The 6,000-nt window shown below is 41.5% G+C and overlaps 1 long non-coding RNA gene across 2 annotated transcripts in view; it reads left to right on the top strand.

Annotated features, from left to right (window-relative positions):
• The first annotated feature begins 3,333 nt into the window (after positions 1 to 3,333).
• LOC130275466 (uncharacterized) overlaps positions 3,334 to 6,000 on the top strand; it is a 134,979-nt gene continuing 132,312 nt past the window's right edge. For both annotated transcript variants that reach the window (XR_008844789.1, XR_008844790.1), the window contains exon 1: positions 3,334 to 3,423. This is a non-coding gene — a long non-coding RNA (uncharacterized LOC130275466). The remainder of the gene's footprint in view (positions 3,424 to 6,000) is intronic.

Here is a 6,000-nt window from a genome sequence, read left to right as displayed (position 1 = left end):
CCAGAAAGTTAAACAGATTTGTAAATGACTTCTATTAAAAATCTTAATCCTTTCAGTACTTATGAGCTGATGAAGTTGAGTTGTCTTTTCTGTCTAAGTGCTCTCTGATGTATGGGGAACCGCCCAGTTTAGAAGCGAATCCCCAGAGCAAACCTCTTCTACTCTGTGCAGTTCCCGAGACAAGCAGAGATGTCAGCAGAGAGCACTGTTGCCAGACAGAAAACAACAGCTCAACTTCAGCAGCTGATAAGTATTAGAAGGATTAAGATTTTTTAATAGAAGTAATTTACAAATATTTTAACTTTCTGGAGCCAGATATAAAAAAAATAAAAAAAAATAAAAGTTTTTTCCTGCAATACCCCTTTAATTCCATTGCAAATCTGTGGAGGGAGCTGAAGGTTTGAGTTGCCTTGAAACCTTAATGGTTTGAAGAGCATCTGCAGAGAGGAGCGGAACAAAATCCCCCCTGAGATGTCTGCAAACCTGGTGGCCAACTACAAGAAGAATCTGACCTCCGTGGCTGCCAACAAGGATTTTCCCAGCAAGTACTAAATCATGTTTTGCAAAGGTCAAATACTTAGTAAAATGCTAATCAATGTATAACTTATCTGAAATGTGTTTTTCTGGACTTTTTTGTTGTTATTCTGTCTCTTGCTGTTCAAATAAACCAACCATTTATATTATAGACTAGTGGGAAAACATACAAAACCAAAAGGAACAAGATTTTTTCTTCATTGTATATGCAAAGGGATTGTCTCATGAAGAAAGCAAAGATCAGGTGAATGGGACTGACACTACCCATGAACACACGTGGTGAAAAAAAAAAAGCATATACACTGTACGTTAGATATCTATCTGCAGAGCATAAGCAATGCCAATAGTGACTTTGTGGTGTCCCAGCACCAAAGGCTGTCCTGTGGCTTTGGACTTCCTCAGGCAGACCTGTGGCACAGGTGTTGGGCCCACTGAGGGACTTATAATTGTGTCTATTATGTCCCATCACTTTGTCAAAAGTTAATACAGTCCTGGCCGTAAATGTTGGCACCCCTTCAATTTTTCTAGAAAATGAAGTATTTCTCACAGAAAAGGATTGCAGTAACACGTTTTGCTATACACATGTTTATTCCCTTTGTGTGTATTGGAACTAAACCAAAAAAGGGAGGAATAAAGCTAATTGGACATAATGTCACCAAATTCCAAAAATGGTCTGGATAAAATTATTGGCACACTTAACTTAATATTTGGTTGCACACCCTTTGGAAAAAATAACTGGAATCAGTGGGTTCCTATAACCATCAATAAGCTTCTTACACCTCTCAGCCGGAATGTTGGGTCACTCTTCCTTTGCAAACTGCTCCAGGTCTCTTATTGGAAGGCGCCTTTTCCCAACAGTAATTTTAAGATCTCTCCACAGGTGATCAATGGAATTTAGATCTGGACTCATTGCTGCCACTTCAGAACTCTCCAGCACTTTGTTGCCATCCATTTCTTGGTGCTTTTTTGACGTATGTTTGGGGTCATTGTCCTGCTGGAAGACCCAAGATCTCGGACACAAACCCAGCTTTCTGACACTGGGCTGTACAGTGCGACCCAAAATCCGTTGGTAATCCTCAGATTTCATGATGCCTTGTACACATTCAAGGCCCCCAGTGCCAGAGGCAGCAAAACAACCCCAAAACATCATTGACCTCCACCATATTTCACTGTAGGTACTGTGTTCTTTTCTTTGTAGGCCTCATTACGTTTTCGGTAAACAGTAGAATGATGTGCTTTACCAAGAAGATCTATTTTGGTCTCATCTGTCCTCAAGACATTTTCCCAGAAGGATTTTGGCTTACTCAAGTTCATTTTGGCAAAATATAGTCTTGCTTTTTTATGTCTCTGTGTCAGCAGTGGGGTCCTCCAGGGTCTCCTCCATAGCGTTTCATTTAATTTAAATGTCGACGGATAGTTTGCACTGATACTGATGCTCCCTGAGCCTGCAGGACAACTTGAATTTCTTTGGAACTTGTTTGGGGCTGCTTATACATCATCCGGATTATCCTGCGTTGACACCTTTCATCATTTTTCTCTTCTGTCCACACCAAGGGAGATTAGCTACAGTGCCATGGGTTGAAAACTTCTTGATAATGTTGCGCACTGAGGACAAAGGCAAATCTAGATCTCTGGAGATGGACTTATAACCTTGAGATTGTTGATATTTTTCCACAATTTTTGTTCTCAAGTCCTCAGACAGTTCTCTTCTCCTCTTTCTGTTGTCCATGCTTAGTGTGGCACACACAGACACCCAATGCAAAGATTAAGTGAACTTCTCTCCTTTTTATCTGCTTTCAGGTGTGATTTTTATATTGCCCACACCTGTTACTTGCCCCAGGTGAGTTTAAAGGAGCATCACATGCTTGAAACAATCTTATTTTTCCACAATTTTGAAAGGGTGCCAATAATTTTGTCCAGCCCATTTTTGCAGTTTGGTGACATTGGGGGAGATTTATCAAAACCTGTCCAGAGGAAAAGTTGCTGAGTTGCCCATAGCAACCAATAAGATCGCTTCTTTCATGTTGAAAAAGGCCTGTGACAAATTAAAGAAGCGATCTGATTGGTTGCTATGGGCAACTCAGCAACTTTTCCTCTAGAAAGGTTTTGATAAATCTCCCCCATTATGTCCAATTTGCTTTTTTTCCTCCCTTTTTTTGGTTTAGTTCCAATACACACAAAGGGAATAAACCTGTGTATAGGAAAACATGTGTTACTGCAATCCTTTTCTGTGAGAATAATTTCACGGGTGCCAACATTTATGGCCATGACTTTTTCCTAATTATCATGTTATGTTATTTCTATCTATGTTACTTATTTATGTGATTGTACCTTTAAGAGAGGAGCAGTGCAACCCATGTGACCCTACCTGCCAATGGGAACTTCTAAATTCTTGGCCATATAGTGTAGTGGGGGGAGGAGTGGCCCCAGTTAAGCCTAGAACTGTGAGCAGAGCACATGTGTGGTAAAGGTGCGTTGTGTGTGGAGAAGCTCTTTGGGAAGGCCCGGATCAAATCTATCTCATTCAGTCATTCTGCAAGGATCACCCGTTCGGTGGAAGTTCATCGCCTGGCGACGAAAGCTACAGGACCTTGACAGAACCCTAGCTACCAGGATTGATCTTCAATTCTCTCAAGTCAGTATAAATTTATTGGGTGAAAGCACCACAAGTCCCAGCAAGGCAACAGGGCTCCCAAGGGATTACGGTGCATCCTCTCACTCTGCACCAGACTGTCTGTGTAATACCATCTGCACCAGCTCAGTAAAGACAGTTATCCGTAACCTGATGTCAGTTTGTTCCATTAATCCCCGTGTCTGTCCCAGGAGAAGCTGTCTCCAACCTCGGACCTTGTATAGGATAACAGTGCCCTGGCGTCACAAAGTGATAAGGTATTTCCTTACACCAAACGTGGTACCACATCAATGTAAAGAACATAGGGGTAGCATCCTGACCATATTCTGTCTCTACTTTTGTGGAAAACAAACCTGGTGCATTCTGTATCTCCTGTGTCACTCCATAAGGTAAGGGGAACCAGAGTAAACTTAGAGTGTAAAAATAGATGCCCACTATTAATGGAGACTAATTTCTCTATATATAACACATTTATCTATTCTTCCAAGCTGAGACCCTTACCACCTGCCATTACGGTTCCCATCCTGTAGATGTTCTGTTATGTTCAGAAATTATTTATAATCTCTGGGATACACAACTGTCTCTTTGTTGTATGAATGATTCATAGCTGCCATATTTCCAGATCAAGTTCCATTGTCTGCACCCAACTCTATTTGAAGTCTCTTTGTATTTCTGATGTCTGGAATAGTTCCTCCTCTAGATGGTTTCTTGGCTCATAATGGTGACACAGATGCTGTTTCGATGGTTCATGAATACCCTACTGCCGTTTAAGGTCTGGAACAGGACGGTCACTATGGTCTCGTGATGGACGTGTGTACTAAAGTAACAGAAAAGTGTTGTCAGAGGGAAGACACAAAAAGAAGGGTCTTATACGTAGGATTATGGTTGACTTTCTAATGTGTGTGGGTCTATCGTCTTGCATCCTGACAGATGATGTTGGGGGAGAGAAGAAGAGGGCATTTTGGGTTTCAACTGCCAGATCCCTTTTGTTCTGGGGAAGATAAGCTTCTGCCAGAGGTATCTGGCAGCGTCTTACCACCTACATCAACACACGCTTGGCCGAGCCAAGTGTTAATGAGCATGGGGCGAACGGGAATGACAGCTGAACGAACTACTATTGGAGGTGTATGGCAAGCTTTAGTTTTATAAAGGGAAAGATATGGAGTATAGAAGTGGCCATACACATTAAATAGAAGTAGGTTGATAGTTTAACAACCATTTCAGCCTCATGTACTAGTGTTCATATTGGCCATTACAGTTTTTCAAACTGGTCTTAATGGGACAAATGGCCTCTCCTGACGTGATGTGAATGAGAAACCTAAACTGCTCAGACTGATACCATATAGGTTCTGTGTGTGATCTGAAAAAGGTCAGAGTGGAGTATGGAGGCCCTGTGGTAAACTCTTCAATCCTGTCATTGTGTGGAGGGACACACGCCCCCTGCTGGTATGATGATCTGGGCAGCCGTTGCATATGATAGTCAGTTACTCATAGTAGAGATACGGGGGACAATACCAGGTTAGCATTATGTGCAGGACATCCTGCGATCACTTGTTGGCCCTAATGGCTTCCAGCTGGTATATACAGTAGGATATTGGTCGCCCACACAAAGAAAGGGTTTCCCAGTAATGTCAGATTTTAACACTTCCTTAGCTGCCCAGAAACTACATTTATCACCATTTAATCAGCTTTAGCCATCTACCAGTGTGCAGGATCTATAGGCCCAGATGAAACATCTGTGGGCAAATGCGTTGCAGATTGCCATATGGAACCTGTAATGCCCAACTGCATCTCATCTTGTATCCAGGCTAGAAGAACCCAAAAGGGTCCTTTAAATTGTGCAGTTTTCCCCAATAAATGTATCATTTTGCTTTGATATTTTACAACACTTACATGGTTTAATTCGATTTTAACAATTCTTTCTTGGTGCGTTATTTATTATTTTGTCAATGAGTTTATATCTTTAAAGGAAAAACATTGGCCACCAGCCATGTCAAAACTTTATTAAAGCATTGTCCCATCATTTCAGGGGTTGTCTATCGAAATAAACAACCTGTGTATGGTGTCAAAATGTATAAAAAACTAACTTATTGGGGTTTATTCCTGTAAGCTGTGACATCCCATTACAGAAAGAGATCAACATTCCTCCTCCATCTCCCCTCCTGTCAGCACAGGACAAGACCAGTGATGTGAAAGAGGGAGCTAGTATTACTGCTCATTAGATTTATGATTCATTGGATACAACAATAAAAAGCCATTTCAGTCCCATTGCTGCCATATCTAATAGTCATAAATCTATTAAGCAGTAATTTGAGCTCCCCCCTTCACATCACTGATCACCTCTGTGCTGACAGGCATGGAGGGGGGAGGAAGGACAGATCACTGTTCTCTGAAATGTGATGTCACAGCGTACCGAAAGAAACCCAAAGCTGAAATAAATTATCTATTTACTTTGGACAATAACGCTATATTAGTAAGATGCATTATTATCCTGTGAATAGGTGTAAAATTGTTGGGGTAAATCTAAAACAGTGTTTCCAAACCAGGGTGCCTCCAGCTGTTGCAAAACTATAACTACCAGCATACCCGGACAGCCTTTGGCTGTCCGGGCATGCTGGGAGTTGTAGTCTTGCAACAGCTGGAGGCACCCTGGTTGGGAAACACTGATCTAAAAGCTGGGATCGTCCAGGATCTCAAGAAGGATAATCCCTTTAACCCTTTCCCGCTCTATGATGTATAAAGGTGGGAACATGTTAATGGAAATTATGAATATTTACCATATTAACAGTCTATGAAGTGAACACAAGAGCTGAACTTGCTTTATAAACAGTGAT

Source organism: Hyla sarda, chromosome 6, assembly GCF_029499605.1.
Source record: "Hyla sarda isolate aHylSar1 chromosome 6, aHylSar1.hap1, whole genome shotgun sequence".
NCBI classification, from domain to species: Eukaryota; Metazoa; Chordata; class Amphibia; order Anura; family Hylidae; genus Hyla; species Hyla sarda.
The sequence above is the reverse complement of the archived record's forward strand: the minus strand, read 5'-3'. Positions and strand labels throughout refer to the sequence as shown.